Here is a 20702-nt window from a genome sequence, read left to right on the forward strand (position 1 = left end):
TAGTAATGAATCATTAAACCAATAAATGACTAAATCTAAACCCTGTGGAACCCTGAGACCTTAGATATATAGGAGGAAATTCTGAACAGCTAACATACAACTCAGATATGGTGACATGTTAACACACTTCCTGGGCACTTAGACTTAAATCCCAGGCAGGTTTGCCTGTAATCCCAGCACTTGGGGAGCCTGAGGCAGGAAAATCACAAGTCTGAGTCCCATTTGGACAAGTTAGCAGTTTATTGAGAGCCTTTCTTAAAATAATAAAAGGGGATGGGGTTGTAGCTTGGTCAGAATCCCTGGGTTTGATCCCCAGTACTGCAAGAATGAATGAATAAATCCCTGTGAGACTGCATGATAAGAGCACATTCTTCATCTTTAACAAAAATATCACAGGCTTCCAGTACCCTGGAAACATAGACACTAGTGCAGAATTCCCACCACCAGTCAAGTCCTGCAGTGGGCGCAAGGGGAGGTGGACAGACTCCAGAAAAGGTGGATAAAGAGCAGGAGTAGAGGCTGAGAAGTGGCACAAGAAGCCATTCCTGCCTCGTTCCAGAGGCCCGCTTCCGGAAACGATGAGAGGAGGGTGTGCAAAGGAGGAAGAGATGTCTGTTCAAAAGGAGACTAGGGCCGGGGATTTAGCTCAGTGGTTCTGCTGCCTCCTTAGAAAGCGAAAGGTCCCGAGTTTGATCCTTGGTACCAACCACCCCCCCCAAAAAAAAAACAAAAGGAGACCAAAGTGTTGACAGGAGGGCTTTGAATTAAATACTTGCCCTCTGCCCATAACCAAAAATTTACTGAGATAAATTCTAGAAGTTTTTGTGGTACTGGGGATTGAACCCAGGGCCTTTGTACTGAGATACATCCACAGGTGCTGCTATTATAATCATCATCATTATTATATTATGGGACAGGGTTTCATTGAGTCACTTAAATTGCCCAGGCTGGGCTTGAACTTGTGATCCTCCTGCCTCAGCCTCCTGGCATGCAGCATGCTGGGATTACAGGTGAGTGCCACCACACCTGGCTTAGAACATTTTCATTATCCCTAAGAGAAACTATACCCAGAGGCAGTTCCTCATTTCTTCCCAGTCATCCCAGTTACAGGCAACCACTAATTTACTTGCTGTCTCAGTGTGTTTACCTGTTCAGGATACAGAACCAGACCACATGTGGTCTTTTATGATTGCTCGGTACTTAGCTTCTCTTCAAGGTTCACCTATTTTGTAGCAGGTATCAGTATTTCATTCATACTCCATTGTATGAATCTGCCATATTTTGCCAATTTATCAGGTGATAGTCACTTGGGTAGCTGTCACTTTTTGGATATTGAGTGAATCTTCTAACTGTTCTTTTTCAGGATTTTGTTTGATTGCTTTTGGTTTTTGTCTCACTTTGCTGTCCAGGCTGGCCTTGAACTCTCAGTAATCCTCCTGCCTCAGCCTCCCAAAGTGCTGGGATTAGAGGTGTGTGTCACCACTCCTGGCTCAGAAGTGTTCTGTCTGCTCTCAGTCCTTTGAATTTTCGTATGAACTTTAACATCAGCTTGTCAGTTTCTGCAGGGAAGCTGCCATGGTTTATATCCAGATGATATCCTGGCCTGATATCCTGGGAGAGCCTCATTACGCATAGGCAGGGCTTTTGGAAGATGGGGCTTGGGTCTGGTTGGAGGAGGCAGTCACTGGGGGCGTGGCCTAGGAGGGCCTACACCACCTAGCTCCCTTCCTGCTCCTCAGTCTCACTGGCTTGGTGTGTGCGTGTATGCGTGTGTGCGTGTGTGTGTTTGTGTGTGTGTGTGTGTGTGTGTGTCTGTGTGTGTCCCCGCCCATGCCCCTCTGTCATGCTGTCCTGCTTTGGAGCCAGCCACCTCTGGACTGGATCATGAGCCAAAATAAACCTCTCCTCCCTTAATTTGCAGGAGTCAGGTATTGTGTTTCACTGACAAGAAAGTGTCTAAGACCGAAGCCACCTTGGAATTTGGTAGGAGTGGCATTCAATCTAGATCAACTCAGGAGTATTGCCATCTTAGCAATGTTAAATCTTCCAAGCCATGGGTAAAGGATGGCCTGGCATTTGTGTAGGTCTTTTTACACTTCTTTCAACTGTGTTCTGTAGTTTCAGAATACAGTCAGCCCTGCATATCTGTGGGTTCTGCATTTGTAGAGTCAACAAACTGGACTGAGAATATTTCAAAAACAACATCTGTGCTGAACAAGTACAAAATGTTTCTTGTTGTTATTTCCTAATTAATCCAACATATCACCCATTTACACAATATTTACATTGTATTAGGTACTGTAAGTAACCTGGAGAGCGAAGTAATAGGGAGGATGTACATTAGCTATAGGCAAATACTCCACCATTTCCTATGTGGACTTGGGCATCCAAGCATTTTGGTACCCTTGAGTTCTGGGGGTTGGTCCCCAATAGACAGCAAGTTACGGCAGATAGGGTTTTTGTTTTTTTTTCTCCTTTCAGTACTGGGGATTGGACCCAGGGCCTGCATACTAAGCTACATCTCAAGCCCTTTCCTTTCTCTTTATTTTTGAGACAGGGTCTTGCTAAGTCACTAAATTTCCTAGGCTGGGTTCAGATTTGCAATCCTCCTGCCTCAGCCTCCCAGAGTGCTGGGATTACAGGCATGCATCACCATGCATGCCTCAGTGTTTCTACCTCTTTTGTTGAATTTATTTCTAAGTGATTTATTCTTTTTAATAAGCTATTGCAAATGGAAATGTCTTAATTTTATTTTCAGTTTGTTGCAAGTGTATAGAAATACAAATGATTGATTTTGGGGGGGGCAGTTCTGGGAATAGAACTCAGGGCCTTGTTCAGTGTTCTATTGCTGAACTACACCTCCAGCCCTACAAATGGATTTTAAAATATTGATCTTGTATCCTGAAACCCTACTAAAGTCATATACCTAATAGCTATGCCTTAATTCCTACATACAGATCATGTCATCTGCAAATACAGTTTTTACATTTTTTTTTCCCAACCTAGATGTCTTGCTATGTAGTCTAGGCTGGCCTTGAATTTGTGGCAATTCTCCTGCCTCAGCCTCCTGAGTGCTGGGATTATAGGTGTGCACAGCCATGCCCAGTAGAACTTTGAGTACAGTGTTGAATAGAGGTAGTGAGAAAGTATCTTGCTCCTGAGCCTAGAGAGAAAGGCTATTTGTAATACCTGGAGGGAAAACTTTCAGTCCTCCCCTATTAAGTATAATGTGGTCTTTTTATAGATACCCTTTATTAGGTTGAGGAGGCCCCCTTCTATTTCTAGTTTGTGGGTTGTTTTTGGTGTGAAGAGGTGTTGAATTTTGTCAGATACCTGTTAAGAGGATCATGTGTTTGTTTGTTTTTTTGGTACCAGGGATCAAACTCGGGTCCTTGCACTTGTGAGGCAGGCAGTGGAACCACTGAGCTAAATCCCAGCCCGATCATGTGAGTTTTCTCTTTCATTAACATGATGTATTAATAGATCAAAAAAAATTTTTGAGACAGGATCTTGCTGTGTTTTCCAGGCTGATCTTGAACTCACTATGTAGCCCAGGCTGGCCTCAAATTCATGGTGATTCTCCTGCCTCAGCCTCTCAAGTGCTGGGATTACAGGCTTGCACCGCCATGCCTGGCTGAATCTTTGGTTATTGCATCCTCTTTTCAACATCTTTTTTTTGGTACTGGGGATCGAACTCCAGTGCTTGTGTTTGCACAGCAGGCAGTAAAACCACTGAACTAAATCCCCGGCCCTCTTTTTAAAAAATATACATATTTTTCCCAGACAATGTGCACTTAGCCAGTGATTTTCTGACACTTTTTGTGCTTGGGAATTGCTTTGTTGACTCTTGTTTTAAGTGAGTTAAGATATTTTTATTGCTTCTTCCCAGAATCTTCTCTACCAATGAAATCGGTTTGCTTTAGTGCACTGCATCCTATTTCCCCCTCCTGTGATTTATGTGTGACTCTGGTAATGTGTCACATTATTCTTTCCACTAACCATTTGTGGTGTTTGCCCTTCTGTGGAACCCTGCTAATAACTATGTCCCAGTAATTTTCTTTGGCAAGAGAGAATGTGGAAAAATCTGATCTTCTGGTATGGTTATTCTTTTTTTTGCACCGGGAATCAAGCTCAGGAGCTTGTGCTTGTGAGGCAGGCGCAGTGCCACTGAGCTACATTTCCGGCATGATATGGTTCTTCTTCTTTTTTTTTTTTTTTGGTACTGGGGATTGAACTTGGGTCCTTGTACTTGCACAGCAGGTGGTGAAACCACTGAGCTAAATCCCTGGCCCCAATATGGTTATTCTTGAGTCCCTGTTTGTTGAGCTCTGCCACCGTGCTGGGGATCTTACAGGCAGTTGACATTGTCATTGCCTGAGTATTATGCAGCCTGATTTAACACCAGGCAACCAATGCAGACATAGAGTCATTAATGTCATTGAGAGAAGGTATTGAGTGTCAAAGGAATGAGACTATTGGCTTGTAATCAGACCACTTTGTCGCAGTTCCTAGATTTAGGGATTTAAGGAGTGGAAATCTGTATGCTGAGTGACACTTCAACATATGCCAGGCCCATGCAGCCTTGCCAATATCCCCAAAAGCAAGTCATCTTTCCACTCACTCTTGCCTCTGCTGAGGACTCTGCACTGCACCCTACTGTTTCATTCCTGACAGGCACCTCAATCCGATTCCACAAAAGCTACAAGGCTCTAACCCCAGGATAAGGCCACAGCTGTCCAGTCCCTTCCAATTATGGCACAGGGCACAAGCCGTAATCAGACAAAAGATCAGTTCCTTCCCCTCAGGACCTCATGGTTAAGTTCAAGGTCACATAAAAAACATTTGAAGGCTGGTGATTTAGTTCAGTGGTTCCACTGCCTGCCTCGAAAGCAAAAGGACTCGAGTTCTATCCCTGGTACCAAAAAAAAAAAAAAAAAAAATTGAAGCAGGGGCTGGGGATTTAGCTCAGTGGTTCCAGCACCTGCCTTGTAAGCACAAGGTCCCAAGCTCAATCCCTGGTACCAAAAAAAAAAAATTGGAGCAGATCATGGTGGTGCATACCAGCAGTCCCAGTCACTCCGGCAGGAGGATCTCAAGTGTGGCCATTAATCATGATGTGTCCAGTTGATTGGATTAAGGAACACCTAGCATATTAATAAAGCACACTTTCTTGTGTGTCTGTGTGGCTCATGGAGGTGTGACTTTGGTACTGTATATATGGCCCCTGACCCCCTCCTCTCTGATACTATTCTGCTCTGTATCCTGGCTGTCATGGACTAAGCTTTGCTCCACCAGGCCCTTCTGCCATGTTTCTGACTTGGAGCCTGTGACCATGGACTGAACCCTCTGAACCTGAGAGCCACATTAAGCCTCTCTTCCTTTAAGTTGTGAATATCACATATTGTGTCTCAGTGGTGGGAAAGCTGATGAATGCAGCAAGTTGCAGGCCAGCCTGGGCAACTTAGCAAGATCTTGCCTCAAAATAAATAAAAAGGACAGAGATGTAGGTCAGTGGCAGGATACCCCTAGGTTCAATCCCTAGTACCACAAAACAAACAAAAACTGAATCCTTTTAGAAAAGCACTTTTTTTCCTGAACAGAGTTTTGACTTGTACAGTTTTTTTCTGATTCCTGTCCTGTCTTCCCAAGGTGGGGTAAGATGTTTAATTAGAAACCACTCCACCCAAGACAATCTTACTATCAGTCAGCTTCTCAAGGGGACACTCTGGACATAGAGCCAGCTGTCTGTGTGACAAGCATCCAGAAGGGAGTGCTGCCCTTCTAGAAGGACTTCCGAGCCTGGCCTGCAGTGGAGACCCAGCCACTACCCTGCAGCACCCCGGCCTTGCCACCCTGCGTCTCCAGCTCCAGCACCTGAGTATCAGGGGCAAGAGAGAGGCGCTCCAGCCATTTACAGGGGACCCAAACATCATCTGCTCTCCAGAGACACAGTGTGATCTCATTTCTACTCTCATATTCACACCAGATCTGTTTAGATTGTCAGTTGTGATCCAAATGCTGGTTCTCTGGTCCTTTGTGTTTCTAGAGCCTCACTTGCATCAGTCCTGTAGATCACCTAGCTAGGTTGCAAATAAGAATTCCAGCACAAAACAGAAAGTTCTAATGTTTACAAGGATGTTATGTCCAAAGTCCACATGGAAGTCTGTTCCTGGATGTGAAGCCTGAGTCAAATGACCCTCACCCCAAATCCTCACCACCACAGACCCCAAGGGAAGACGGGCCCTGGACAGCCGATGTGCAGCATAGCTGCCCACGAATGATTAAACCATCATCAGCGGTCTCTGCCTTGTGAGCTCTCAGACACCACACACCCAAATTCACATCTGCCTGCACAAATGTCCCTGGGGAACTGAAAACCTTAACCCCACATCCTCTGCTCTGGCAGAAAAGGCAAATTTGCCCTTTTCCCAACAGCCTTTATTAGCAACTTGCATCGATCTGCCTTCACCCCCAAGGTAACCAGAAGCCCAGTAACTGTTCTGACTTCCTGTTTCAGGACATCAAACTTGCATTTGCTTCACTCTTTTGGCAGACCTGAAGATCATCCCACAAGGTAGAGCAAGTGATTTGACCCAGGCATTTCCTATTTTGAAGAATTCCGATAAAACTCAGGGGAGAAACACCCATTTTAGTTGGCAACCACCTTAGTCCCTGGAATCAGTTACTAAATTACAATTTCCTTAAAATTTGGAAGGATTTCCGGCTTGCTATTGTTTTCCTGGTAAATGACTGGATCACAGCGGTGTCTTAGAAGAGCATGCCCCATTTTAAACATAAGTTTCCATAATTTCTAACTCAACTTCCCCAGCTCCTAGGGGATTTTCACTGGCTTCCATTCAGGAAGTTTCCTTCCATGGGATCCAAGGCTTCAGAGGACCAAATATTTCCTAATTTTCCTCTGTTTTCTGACCTCCACCCAAAGACACAGAGAGGAGCTGTTTCTGGTCCGTGCAGGCAAGAGCACCCTGTGGTCCTAAGGTCCTAAAGGAAAAAGGGCCGTGAGCCCAGGATCTTTCCTGGCCTCTGGTGCCACTGAGTCGCCTGATGTGGGCAGTGCGTTAACCCTTGCTTTATGGCTGGGAATTTAATTACCCCTCCCTTATATTTTTCCGAGGAATTGATTTTGTACTCGTCATTTATTCACAGTCCAGGGACCAACTCTATCATCAAATAGGAGTGACGATTAGTTACGAGACAGGTAGCCTAGAATACATAGGTGACAGCATCTGCCACGGAGGAGGATGTGAGAGTAGTTAGTGTAGCTGTCTAGCTCGGCACAACCCGAACTGGGTGCACGGGGCTCGCGGCGTGGGGGCCGGATGTGAAGGTTTATTAGAAGTGCTCACCGCCGCCGCCGGAGGAGCAGCCAGCTGGTGGCCTACCGCCGGTCCCAAGGCTCTGGAGGGACCTTCGCTAGACACCACTGCAGCGGTCTCACCGTCATCTTCAGGTCTTGTCTGGACTAGACTTTCACTGCTCCTCGGGCAGGAATCTGTGTCCTCTCCGCCCCGGGCCTGGGCCGCGGCCAGCAGACCTCTGTTCATTGGAATCGGCGATGGTAGGGCGACCCGGGCACTGCCAAGACGGCGCCCGGCGCGTGTCACCAAGTATCCCAGTGGTCCCCACTTTTTCTTTCCTCGTCATTGGTGATGCCTCCTGCAGAAAATGATCCCCAAGTTCAGGGTTCCGGACTCCAGCCACGGATCCGGTCCCGAGGAGACCCCCGGCCCCGCCCCGAACCTCGGCGTTGCCCAGGTGCTGGGAACCGGTGGCCGCGGACCCCCCGAGTCCGAGCACCCGCGCCGGGCGGGGTGGGTTGCAGGGTGGGGCCCCCGCTCCGCCCTTCCGCGCCCCGCCCCCTCCCGGCCCCACCCCCGCCGCTGCACCGCCCCCCGCCCGCCCCCGCCCCAGCCTCCGGGCCGCGCGCGGGGAGCCCGGGATGGTACTTGGGGTCGGCGGCGGCGCGGTCGGCTAGCGCGGCGCTCCCCGGGGACAGGCGCGGAGAGCCCGGCCAGGTTGACCCGAGGGCCCGCGGCCGGCCTCGGCGGCTGCAGGTGAGCACGGTGGCCGCCCAGGCGACACCGAGCGGCCGACGGAGAGCCGGGGCTCACTCGCGCGCGCGGGCGGGCGGGGGGCGCTGCCCCTGAGGCCCCGGGACGCGTGACTGGCGATCCCTCGGGACAGCGGGAGGAGGAGGCCAAGTCCCGCGCCCCCGGCCGGGGCAGCCGGGCGCACTTCCCGCACGGCCAGCAGGGGGCGCTGTGCCCCGCGCGGGGACCCGGACCCGGGCTCGGCGGCCGCACCGGTACTCGAGGCGCGGGTCGCGGCTGCTGCTCACTCCAGGGGCCCCTGCATTTCCCGCTCGCTCTCGGGCAGCGAAGGCTCCGGCTCCTAGTGTGAGAGCAGGAGAGGACCCGGAGGGCCACCCCGCCAGCTGCTGCGTAAACCCCGGGGACGGCCGGGGAAGCGGGGCGCGTCCCGGGGGTCTCCAGGACCGGGCGCACGGAAGGCGCCTCCGCATAGCCGCTCGCCGGCGACGGGGTCCCGTGGGGACCGGGTCGGGAGCCCACAGCGCCGCCGCCTGAGTCAGGGCGCAGCCGACAGGCTGCCTGAGGTGTGTCAGAGATAGGACGAGTAATTTCCTGGCCTTTTCTTACGCTTCTCGATATTGGGAATTGAACCCAAGGCCTTTGCACTCAGCTGCAGCCCTGGCCCTTTCTTGTTTTGTATTTTGAGACAGGGTCTCGCTAAGTAGCAGGGGCTGGCCTAGGACTTGGGATCCTCCTGCCTCAGCCTCCTAGAGAGCTGGGATTACTGGTGCGCGCACCATTCCTGTTAACAAAGTTTTGAGAACAGTTCTAGGAGCACCCTAAGGTTAGTGGTGAGCTCCCTCGGCTGTCTTTCCAGAAAGAGCCAGGAGTTGATGTGAGCTGAGAACTCACTGCCAGGAAGAAAGACGATGCTGCCCGAGGGTGGGTGAGAGAGAACCCCGGCGGGTGGAGCCAGAGTTTGCCTGGAGCCAGAAGTCTGATGGTGACTTCCACAGCTCAAGGGAGGTGGCGCGGCTGGACTCCCCGGACCTTCCAGGGTGGCCTCCTACTGCGGAGGTCTCGCGCTGTCTCACTGGCAGCCCCAGTGCTCTCGGTCGTGGGGCACCTCGGTCACAGACCCCGAGGACGAGGTGGGGCCACTTTTGCAGACTCTCTTCTTCCTGCCCCGCCCGAGGGGAGTTCCGGGTGTTGGCTTTAGGCTGAGGCAGGAGGATGGCGGGCGAGTGTGAGCCCAGCTCCGGCAACTTAGTGACTTAGCAAGATCCTGTGTCAAAATAAAAAGTGAAAAAGGGCCGGGGCTGTAGCTCAGTGGGAGGAAGGTTGTGTTTAACCCTCCAGAGTGGGGGCGGGAGTCGGAGAGAGAGAGAACATGCCCGCCTCAGCACCCACCCCTCTTCTTGGCCCGTGGTGGGGTCTGGAGCAGAGGCTAGCCAGTGCCGCACTCATTTGTTACGTAAATTCTTTATCAAAAGACCCAGACAACAGTCATCTACCTCCCTCCCAGGCCCGCGCCCCAGATGTCCCTCTTTGACCCCAATTGATTACACCTAACCGAGAAGCCGCCCATTGTTCTAACTTCAGTAGTCAGCAACTGGTCAGTGGTGAACAAAGAATAGGCAGGGAGTTTTAGAGGGGACCAGGAAGGGGTCTGGCAGGTACAGGGGTCGGAGCAAATATTTGTGGTCGGGGTCCATGCGCGGTCAGGGCAGATGTGTGGGTGCTGTCGGGTGACTTGGCGCCGGGAAGACGTTGTGCTGTGCGTTGTGGTCTTTTCTCCTTTCTATAACATCCGTTCTGCGTTCTGAGTGAGGACACGCACACCTGTATCTAGGTGGAGACTGCAGAACGTAGACCTGGTCTTCAGCCACCTAAGGAGCAGTGTGTCTTTGCCGAGGGCTGCGGTTTTCTGTATCTGCTGAAACTGTCACTGTTCGTGGGCACCTCAGCTGGCTCCATGTCTTGGCTACTGTGCGTTGTGCTGTAGTAAACGTGGGTACGCGGGTGTTCCCGTAGCGAGCTGGCTTCAATGCCTGCTAGACATCCGAAATGCCGGGTTTATGTTCTCTAAACTCGAATGAATTCTAGGAACAACGGAGGTTAAGAGTAGGAAGAATTTTTAAAAAAATTTTTATTAGTACATGTCTGCAGTACATAATGATTACATTCATCGTGGGGAATTGGTGCCTGTACCTAACACCCACATCTTAATTCCTTCACTTCCTCTTCTCTTCCTCTCATGTCCATCTATCTCTTGGTACCTTTTCCATTTGCAAAAAATCTAGCTCTGTTTTCTATTATCTATCTTTAATTTGCTCTTTAAATATTTTTTTATACTTTGGGTTTCTCATATAAGAGAAACCATGTGATTCTTAAGCTTGTGTCTGATTTATAGTATTTCACTTAATAGAATGGTTTCAAGGTGCCTCCATTTTTCTACAAATGACTCAAGTTTATCCTTTAGAGCACAGTAGTACTTCATTGTATATAAATACCACATTTAGGAAGGATTTATTGAGAGAAAGATAGCTTCTGTCTAAGAGAGACAGAAGGGGTTATAAGGGGAATAGATGTTACTCCTATCATGCTAGATGTCAGATATGCGCGTTTGTCTGAGGAACAACAGAGGTTAAGAGACAGGCGGGGTCCCAAATGGAGTGCCCTTTCTCTCTCTCTCTCTTTTTTTCTTTCTTCTTCTTCTTTTTTTTTTTTTGTTTGAGACAAGGTCTAGCTATGTACTTTGGGCTGGACTTGAATTCACTGTGTAGCCCAGGCTGGCCTCAAACTCACAGCAATCCTCCTGCCTCAGCCTCCTTTGTGCTGGGACTGCAGGCGTGCGCCACAGCGCCCAGCTCAGTAATGCATTCTTTTTGTTGCTTTCTAACATCCCATTGTGTTACCCACCATGATTTAGGAGAGCTGCTGTTTTTTCCACTCACACTTCATTTTGAAAGGGAGCATGTGACTACTGGTGCCTCGGTTGTCCTTTTTACCCCTCTCTTTCACTTTTTTTTTTTGGTACGGGGGATCGAACTCGAGACCTTGTGCTTTCGAGGCAGGGGCCATGCCACTGAGCTAAATCCCAGCCTCAGTTGTCCTGAACTCAGTTCAGCAGCAGGAATGAATGAGATTGTGTGGAGCTCCAGGTCTGCAGGGTTAAGTAGGGCCTGTGTCAGGGTGTGGGAGTGGACGTGTTAAGGGAGCAGTTGTTGCAGTTCACACTGTAACATGGGTCCGGATTCTGGGGCTTTGAATGCCGAGCTAAGCTGTCTAGACTTGATCCCATTGGAAGTCACTGACAGTTTTGGCACGGAGCTTAATAAGCAAGGTACTGTATTATGTCGGCAGGATGGAATTTAGCACTGGTGCCAGATGGTTGGAAAGGAGAGAGTTGGAAACAGTTTATTAATTAGGGATATTTTAGCTGCAAGCTGCTGAACAAAGTAAGAGTGGTGTCAAGAAGGAAGTCTGTTTCTGTCCTGGAGGCAGGGCCCGAAGTGTGTGGCAGGGCACAAGGGAGCCACAGCTCAGTACCTTGTTGCTTTTATTAGGCATGGCTTCCATTTCTTTTTGTTTTTTGAGACAGGGACTCGTTATGTAGCCCAGGCTGGCCTTGAAGTCACAGAGATCCTCCTGCCTCAGCCTTCCAAGTGCCAGGATTACAGGTGTGCTCCACCATGCCCGGCAGGACTCCATTTCTGTGGGGCCTCATGCTTTGAGAGGACTGCTGGTCTCCTTCAAGGATGTCCTCATCGCTGGAGACAGGAAAGGGCAGAGTAGGAAGGTCGCCTCCTGCTGCTGTTATGCACTCCTCCCAAAGCTGCATGCATCCCGTCACCCGGTCCGCTGGCCAGCACTTAGTCACCGCAGACCAGAGAGTGGAAGCTGTGGTCCTGGTCCAGCATATCACTTGTCCAGTCAGAAAGTGGTGTCCTACTAAAGAAGAAGGGCAATGCTGGGTGTGGTGGTGCATGCCTGGAATCCTAGCACCTGGGAGGCTGAGGCAGGAGCATAGAAGGTTTCAGCCAGCCTGGGCAACTTAGTGACTTAGTGAGATCCTGTCTCAAAATAAACAAAATTTGAAAAGCCGTGGGATGTAGCTCAGTGCCAAGATTGTGCGTTCAGTCCTCAGTGAGGCGGGAGGAGGAGAAAGAGGACAAGGTAGGTATTGGAAGACAACCAGCAACCTCTGCCAAGGCCTCTGTGGTCTCTGATAGGAGGAAGGGCCACGTCTAGGGCTGGGGCAGGGCTGGAAGGGCCGGGGAGGAGGGCATGCGAGTCGTCAAGGAGACCAGACTGTGATCGGAGGAGAGGGGAGGGGACGGGGGAGGCCTTATACCTGAGGGCTCACACAACTGCTCACAGTGCAGGGAGCCCTGTCACGGCTTGGAGGAAAGTACTGGTCAGGGTAGACGCTTTTGCCAAACGTGACCTCAGTTGTAGCAGTTTTGGCTCCTCGTAGAAATCAACTGACCAGAATTGGGAGAAATTTCAGCTCACATTTAGTAATTAGTCTTGAGAGCAGCTTCATTATCACAAGGTTGAATGACACAGTATATTATCCTTTTTGGGTCATTCTAGCCAGGGGTGGTGGTGCATGCCTGTAATCCCAGCACCCAGGAGGCTGAGGCAGGATGATTGCAGTGAGTTCAAGTCCAACCTAGGCTACATAGGGAGACCCTGTCTCACAAACAAACAAACAAACAAGGTCATTTAAAAGAGCAATAAAATGAGTGGTTAAGTTGCAGATTATGAATTTATGCTTTCAGGACATATAAGCTATCCAACTATCCTTCTGTTGTATAAATGGGGCCTGGTGGCCTGGAATAAAGTTTTTAGTGACAGCATCATACATGGGCTCAGAAAGTCCTGTATCTCAGGCAACTTCAGAGTGAGGGTGCAGACATTGTTTTAGGGTTAAGATCTCAGTGTCAGAGAGGCAAGGGCATTGTCTTGTGAAACAAGAGAGAAAACTTTGTTTTATATAACTTTTTAATTTCTAATTTTATTTTTTGGTATACGAAGGATTGAACCTAGGGCCTTTGGCCTGAGCTACATCTGCAGACCTTTTATTTTTAATTTTGAGACAAGGTCTCAGTAAGTCACAAGGTTGCCCGGGCTAGGCTCAAATCTGATCCTCCTGCCTCAGCTTCCCAGAGTACTGGGATTACAGGTGTGCACCACCGTGCCTAATTTATATAACACTTTGAATGGAAAAAGCATTATTTCTAAATTAATATTTTATAATTTAAAGTGTTTGTGCATTTGTGACTCGACCGGCAGCTTATTATAAGCTGATATTTGCTCTTTCAGCCCTGTTCTTTAAGCACTGTGTATTCAGGTGTGAGAGCTTGTGTGGGGCCTCCCATGAGGAAAGTGGGACATGGCCTCCTATGGGTCGCCTCTGCCACGCGTCACAGCGAGCGGGGGAAGACGCCGTGCTGAGATTTGGCAGAACCAGGGCCAATTCAGGCTGCGTTTCTTTTTTGGGGTGGGTACCGGGGATCGAACTCCGGTCCTTACGCTTGCATAGCAGGCATTGAAACCACTGAGCTAAATCCCCGGCCAAGGCTGCGTTTCTTTGAACTTTATTGAACAAGCGTTTGTTCAGCATGTACCGGAGCGTCGAAGGCCGCCCTGATTCCCGTCGTGTGCACGTCGCGGCCCCAGGAGGCGGCGCGGAGGAGGTGCCCAGTGTGGAAGGACCCAGTTCCCTCAGGCTGCAGTGGACGTGTTGGAGAGGTGGCCGAGTTGGGCCGGGCCGGGGGACGGGCCGGGGGACGGGACCCTGGACGAAGCCCCGTAGCTGGTGCCGGTGCTGTGGCCGGGATGTGAGGCCGAAGCGCCTTTCTGTCTGCACACGGATGGGGGCTGGGGGCTGCCTTGACCACGCAGGGCCCTGAGGGTCGAAGACGAGTTTGCGCCTCCAGCGGGTAGGCAGGGCTTCATCCCTGGGTGCAGTCACAGGCCCGGGCAGGTCCATGTCCCTGGGAACCTGGACAGCTTGGTGGCGGGGAGCCTTAGCAGCGCAGTGGAAGATGAGGCTCCCCCGTAGGTGAGGGAGAGAAACCTGGCCTCTGGGAGGTGTGCCGCTCCAGGGCTGTGTGATTCTCTGTGACTATGCAGAGTGGCTTGTGACAGCCAGGGGCAAAGTTGTAGAACTTGCAGTCTGAAAACTTACACACTGCCAGGCACGGTGGCACAGGCCTGTGATAATACCAGAACTCCAGGAGGCTGAGGCAGGAGGATTGCCAAGTTTGCACCCTCTCTGGGCAACTCAGTGACTTAGTGAGGCCCTGTATCAAAATTTTTAAAAAATTATAAAAAGGGCCGGGGACGTAATTTAGTATGAATGTCTTATATTCAACCCCAGTACCACAAAACAAAACAAAGACCTGGAAACTGTGGAAACGGCCTGTCCCTCCCATCCCCTCAAATGGGGACTGAACTCAGAGCCTTTGCTTTGACAGCTACATCTCTAGCTTTTTTTAAAAACAGGGTCTTGGTAAGTCACTAACTTGCCCAGACTGGGTTTGAACTTGTGACCCTCCTGCCTCAGCCTCCCAGAGTGCTTAGATTACTAGCCACGCACCTCCAAGCCAAGCTTCTCTCTTTCTTTTTGAATAAGTAGGCTGGTTGCCTGACAGGTGGCTGGGATAGAGTCTTGGTTTTGCCAGTGAACTGTCCCTGAGGCCCTGGAGAGTCTTTTCATCCATAAATGAATGGGGTCTCATCCACCTTGCTAATTGAGCAGTGCACGACCTGATGCACATGTGCATGCCCTGCATGTGAGCACCTTCTTTTCCCGCCTGAGCAGCACTTACCACACAGGGAAGCAGGGGCTGGGACTTTGCTTCAGGCCGAAGCTCCTACCTTGCAACGACTACTGAAAGCCAGAAGGCTCCTGTCAGTGGGGGAAGGCATAGGCGTACAGCATGTAGCGTTGGCTCGGGAGGGACCGCACTTCCGGGCACAGTGATGCCCAGAGAACTCCCAGCGGAGGTGCTCACAACCCTCCTCTCTTCCCCCTGCTCCTGGCCAAGCCCGGTGAAAAGACCCATTGTCCCACGGAGAGGCGAAAACTTGCCAAAACCAGTCACAGCCTTTGTATTTAAAAGATTCTTTCCCTGCTCCCGCTGCTCATGGACTCAGTCACATGGAATTGACCTGTTTCCCAGCACAGCTGTGTCCATGTGCTTCTCTGTGAGAGGCACACCCTCTCCCAGTCTCCGGGTAGACGAAGCCGTTCTCAAAGGCTGACAGCCATTAATGTCAAACCAAGAAACAACTGACCTGGACCCAGGCGCTGGCTTAGTTTTTTCTTGTTTCCTTGCCATTGTATCTTTTTAAAGAACTGTTTTGGTAAGATGTGGTGGTGCATGCTTATAATCTCAGGAGGCTGAGGCAGGAGGATCGCCAAGGGCCACACAGTGAGTTTAAGGCCAGCCTGAATGACATAGTGAGATCCTATCTAAAAAAAAAAATTAAAAAGACAGTCTTGTCTGACATTAACATTGCCTTATTGGTTTTATGTTGGTATCTATGTGATATCCATTTCCCCTTTCCTTTATTTTTAGCAGCTCTTTTGAAGTTTCATTTATGTATAATAAAATTCATCAGTTTTCCGTGCACAGTTTGATGGGTTTGGACAAGGTAGCTCCAGCACAGCCATGATCTCCATCCTCTCAAATGTCCCCGGTGGTCCTCCATAGCACGTCCCCTCTTTGTCCCTTTAGCCCCAGGAGCCACTGATCTTCTTTCTGGGGTAGTTCTGTGTTTTTGTGTGTGGCTGTGTTTGCTCAGCATAATCAGGATTCCCCCCATAGATCATCCTTCTCATGGGTGAGTAGGGTGCTATTGTGTGGATGTACCATAATTTGTTCATCTGTCAGTTCTTAGACGCTGAATTGTTTCCAGAGTTTAGTTTTGTAAGCATGAGAGAGCAAGTTTTTGTGTGGAAATGCCCTATTCTTTTCCAAACAGAGCTCTCCATTTTATATTCTTACCAGCAACATGTGAAGGTTCCAGTTTCTTTTCATGTCATCACTGATTCTTGTTTTTATGAGTCTTTTTAATTTTTGCTACTCTAGTAGATTTGTTATGACACAAATTATGGTTTTAATTTGTATCTTTTTTAATGATTTAAGGGTGTTGAATATCTTTTCATGTTTTCAAATATCATCCCTAATGATGAGACTTCAAATCTTTTGCACATTTTTTTCCAGTGGATTGTTTGTCTTTTTCTTATTGTGTTATAAGAGTTTAACCTAGTGTAGAAATGAATAATTCATCAGGTATGTTTTGCGAATATTTTCTACCAGTTTGTGGCTTGTAATGCATTGCATGTAGAGAAAAAGAACATTTCAAGTACTTTTAGGTGTTCATGTATATTTAGAATTTAGAAATTTTTATGTCACTGTTTTGTTATACTATTTATAAGCATAGGAGTTGATTTAATATTCATTAAATGTCTTGGTATGACAAAATGAACAGTGTATACTTCCTATTAATTGGTTTGCATGTAGATGATGATAATAATGATAGCAAAGACTTATTCAGCATCTACTGTGTGCCAGGAACTGGTTTTGTATATAGGAACTGATTGAATCCATGTAACACCAGGCCTGTGGTCATCCTCAATTTATTTATTTATTTATTTTTAAATTCTTTTATTGGCACATTTTAGGTATACAACACATTTACATTTATCATTCGGCGCTTGTACCTGTACATGATGTATCTTGGTTCTTATTTTTTCCTCATTCCCTGTGTGCCCTTCACCCCCTCCACCCTTCCCTATTTACATAGACTTTGTTTCCATTTTTTTTTTCATTTCTCATAATTTTTCCTTTCTTTTCTTCCCTTTCCCCTTCACCTCCCACCACCCCTACACCTTTGGACCTTTTCCTATTTCAAATTATCAATTATTCATTTTAATCATTTTAATCCTTATTTACACTTTCAGTTTCTCACACTAGACAAACTATTCGGTATTTACACATGTGTGTCCTATGGTCATCCCCAATTTAAAGATGAGGAAACTGAGGCAGAAAGAGGTAAAGACTAGACAGCTAGAAGTACTATTTGGTTTTCTGTGTAGCTCCCGAGCCTCCATCCATCCTCAGTGCCTTCTGGTTAGCAGCAGTGACTTGAAATCACCTCTTGAGGCCCACGGCAAACACCGCCACACACAACAGTGTGTGTTTCTTGGAAGTGACGAGGACCCAGCACACCGGAGTCTGAGTACTTAGTTCCAGGCCAGGCGTGCCGAGAGGGAGAGCAAACGTGGACATTAGGTTTGGAGGAGGGAAATCGTATTAAAATAACGACGCACCTGTAACTGATGCCGGACATTCAGAGTCCTGTCAGGTCAGGTGGTAAATACCAAGAAAGCTTGACAGTAAATAATAGGTTTAAGAGTAGAGAAAGAGGAAAGATGGTCTGTTTTCTTCCTTTTCTCCGAGGAATCTCCACGTGAAAGCTATGGAAAGGGAGCAGCTCAACCAGTGGAGTGTCAATTATTTAAAAGCAGGAGCAAAGCCAGGTGTGGTGGCGCACGCCTGTAATCCCAGTACTCAGAGGCCAAGGCAGGAGGACAGCCATGAGTTCCAGGCCAGCCGGGGCTACACAGTGAGGGCGAGGCCAGCCTGAATTACACCGCAAGACCCTGTCTCCAAAGACTAAAGACGGGAAAATGGCGGCCGGAAAGGCAGGAGAGGAGAACCCTGAGAAGCCGAAGCGAGCTGGAGCCGCCGGAGGACCTGAAGAAGAAGCAGAAAAACCTGTGAAAACTAAGACTGTTTCTTCCAGTAATGGAGGGGAAAGCTCCAGTCACAGCGCTGAGAAGCTATCAGCTGAAGAAGAAGCTGCAGACCTCCCAACGAAGCCTACAAAGATCTCCAAGTTTGGACTTGCCATAGGTAGTCACACAACAAGGAAAGCATCAGCTATATCCATCAAACTTGGATCAAGTAAGCCTAAAGAAACTGTTCCAACTCTTGCTCCAAAAACCCGTTCAGTACAGCAGCTTTTAATGAAGATGAAGATAGTGAACCACAGGAAATGCCCCCAGAAGCCAAGATGAGGTTGAAGAATATTGGAAGGGATACACCAACATCAGCCGGACCAAACTCTTTCAATAAAGGAAAGCATGGGTTTTCTGATAACCAGAAACCATGGGAACGAAATATAAAATCTCATCTTGGAAATGTCCATGACCAAGACAATTAAATGATGTGTTTTGACTTGGGGTGTGGGGTGGGTGTAAAGTTAAAAGGAACAGTTTCCTTTTTTAAAATGGTGTAAGACTATCTTTGGAGCCGCTTTTTCTTTTTCATTTTTTTTTTTAAAGACTGGTACACTAATAAGTGAGAGTTTGAAATTAGAGGAAATTTATGTTTTATATACAGATTTCAAGACATTTGTTAATTTTGTAGTTTCATGTGATTAGTTCCCAAAGGTTACAGATAATAAAGAAAACAGAAATGGTACCTTTTTAAGAATTGCATATTTGTTTTTTAGACACAACTGTTAGCACATTAAGAGGGAAGCAAAAAATAACTGTCTATTTAAAACTGTCAGCAATTACTCCTAAATTAACTCCCTCATTACCTAAACTGACTGTCTGGTTCCCAGGAACAGCCTCATAGAGAAAGGAGGAGTATTGTATTGAAAGGAAAATGTTGCTAGACTATTGACTGAAAGTAAATTTAGATAAAGTTAAAATAGTTTTTTTCCTTATGGGCATTTGTTTTGTTATATTATTAGGTATTGCATTGCTATCAGTGGATACACATGCTTAGCTCTTTTACTAAAAACAATTTTTTTAAAAAAATTTCTGGGTGAAGCATCATATTTGAAATAGCCCGTTTCATTTTAATGGTCTTGTCTACCTTCGTTAGTCTTCAAAGAACAGCCATTTGCTACCACAGTAAATCAGTATTTTGAATGTGCTTCTCTTGGTTTTTGTTTGTTTATTAGCTAATTCTTATAAGCATTTCCACCAGAACTTGAGGCAAATCATAAGGAAACTGTTTCTTTTCTTCTCTTTCTTTATTATTATTATTTTTTTTGGTACCAGGGATTGAACTCAGGTCCTTGTGCTTGCAAGGCAGGTGCCATAACCACTGAGGTAAATCCCTGGCCCAAAGCTGTTTCTTTAAAAAAAAAAACCCACTAAAAATTTAAATGTACATACTGTTTAAGTATTTGGCTGGTTTTTATTTTTTAAAAGGTATAACCCTCCCCCCTAAAATTTAACACTGTAGAAGATGGAAGACAATAAGATGCATTTTCTGTAACTTTGTCTACACATTTACATTACTAAGTTGCTAAATCCAATTTGAATTGAACTCACCACAGAATTTATTAGAATTATATGGTTTATTTTAAGTGTATACAAAATGCCCAGTGGCCTGGGCATATTGTAGGTACTGAAAATGAAAGAAAATGAATCTTTAAACACATTTTATAGAATTGTTCATCACATATACTGTTAGATTTGTGTACTGTAGCGTGTATGGTTTTTTAGTTTTGTATTGTATATGGACTTTTTTTTTTTTGGTATTGGGGATCAAACTTGGGTCCTTGAGCTTGCACAGCAGGCAGCGAAACCAGTTGAGCTAAATCCCCAGCCCATATATGGACTTTCAAAAAGTGAAGTTAAACACATCTTTGAAAGCATAGTCACAGACGAAAGAAAAATGATATAGTTAATTTCTTCAGAATGCCTACAATGTTAAATTTGGAGGCAGCTTCAGACTGTTTTATTGGTGGTAGTTACTTGCTGATCTTTTTAAATAATAATTCCAGAGAAGAAACCTGTGCATATGCCTAATAGGTTGATCTTTCACATTAAAGTGTAGATTAAGCCCCAAGTAAAACAATGGAAATGTATATAGAACTATTAGTTCTTACATGATTTAATTATACCAAGATACATGAATTTAACTTTAACTTTAGTTTTATGTAGGCAAACTGTTCATTTTTGTACATTTTACTGTTTGTTAAAATAACATCCCTCTCCTACATACTCTTTTCTTGACCCAAATGAAATACTAATCTAAGGTCAAGATGAGGAGAGAAACAACTGACATGAATGTCTTTACTAAAATAACCAATAAATTTTGTCAAACTAAAAAAAAAAAAGACTAAAAACAAGGAAGAGGGGCTCAGTGTTCTGTCATAAGTGAGGGGGTTCTGGGCCTTCACCCCATGTGAGTCACAGGATCGTGGCCCTATTCACGTCTGAAGAATTCAGTTAAGTCATTTCGTACGTTAAAGCGCTTGGCCCCATGCCTGGCTTAGAGTGACCGCCGAATAAACATTCGCTAGTTTTAGTATGGTTTGAATGCAGAGCGAAGAGCAGCTGGTTCCGTAGAGTGAGTGTGGAAACTGCACTTGAGAGTGGACGGATGAGTTCATCACTGGGTCAGTGCTGAAGACAGTTTGCGGAGCAGACCCTTCACTGAAGTGTTCAGTGTTCAGTGTCTCAGTTCTCTACACTGCCCGGGGCCGGGTGTGACTCACCAGCTGCGGCCCGGGGTGAGTGGGTTTCCCTCCCGAGCCTCGGGCAGCGTGAACAAGAGAGCTGGTGCCTGCGGAACACATAGGACACTGGGTGCCCAGCACCCA

At 47.3% G+C, this 20702-nt stretch overlaps 1 protein-coding gene, 1 long non-coding RNA gene and 1 pseudogene across 11 annotated transcripts in view; 2 read left to right on the forward strand and 1 right to left on the reverse strand.

The window, feature by feature from the left end:
• Positions 1–6629: 6629 nt before the first annotated feature.
• LOC147824072 (uncharacterized) lies at positions 6630–8098 on the reverse strand. Its single transcript, XR_015442846.1, has 2 exons — positions 7968–8098; positions 6630–7677 (listed from the first exon to the last, which is right to left on the reverse strand). It is a non-coding gene; the product is annotated as an uncharacterized LOC147824072 (long non-coding RNA).
• Positions 7936–20702, forward strand: part of Matn2 (matrilin 2) — a 134150-nt gene continuing 121383 nt past the window's right edge. For all 10 annotated transcript variants that reach the window (XM_087190651.1, XM_087190655.1, XM_087190659.1 and 7 more), the window contains exon 1: positions 7936–8075. The gene's annotated coding sequence lies outside the window, so the exon portion shown is untranslated. The remainder of the gene's footprint in view (positions 8076–20702) is intronic.
• LOC147824073 (PEST proteolytic signal-containing nuclear protein pseudogene) lies at positions 9212–20485 on the forward strand (annotated as a pseudogene).

The sequence above is a fragment of the Heterocephalus glaber genome, unplaced genomic scaffold (genome assembly GCF_053883595.1).
Source record: "Heterocephalus glaber isolate CG9 unplaced genomic scaffold, H.glaber_assembly_v1.0 deba00001555, whole genome shotgun sequence".
Taxonomy (NCBI): Eukaryota; Metazoa; Chordata; class Mammalia; order Rodentia; family Bathyergidae; genus Heterocephalus; species Heterocephalus glaber.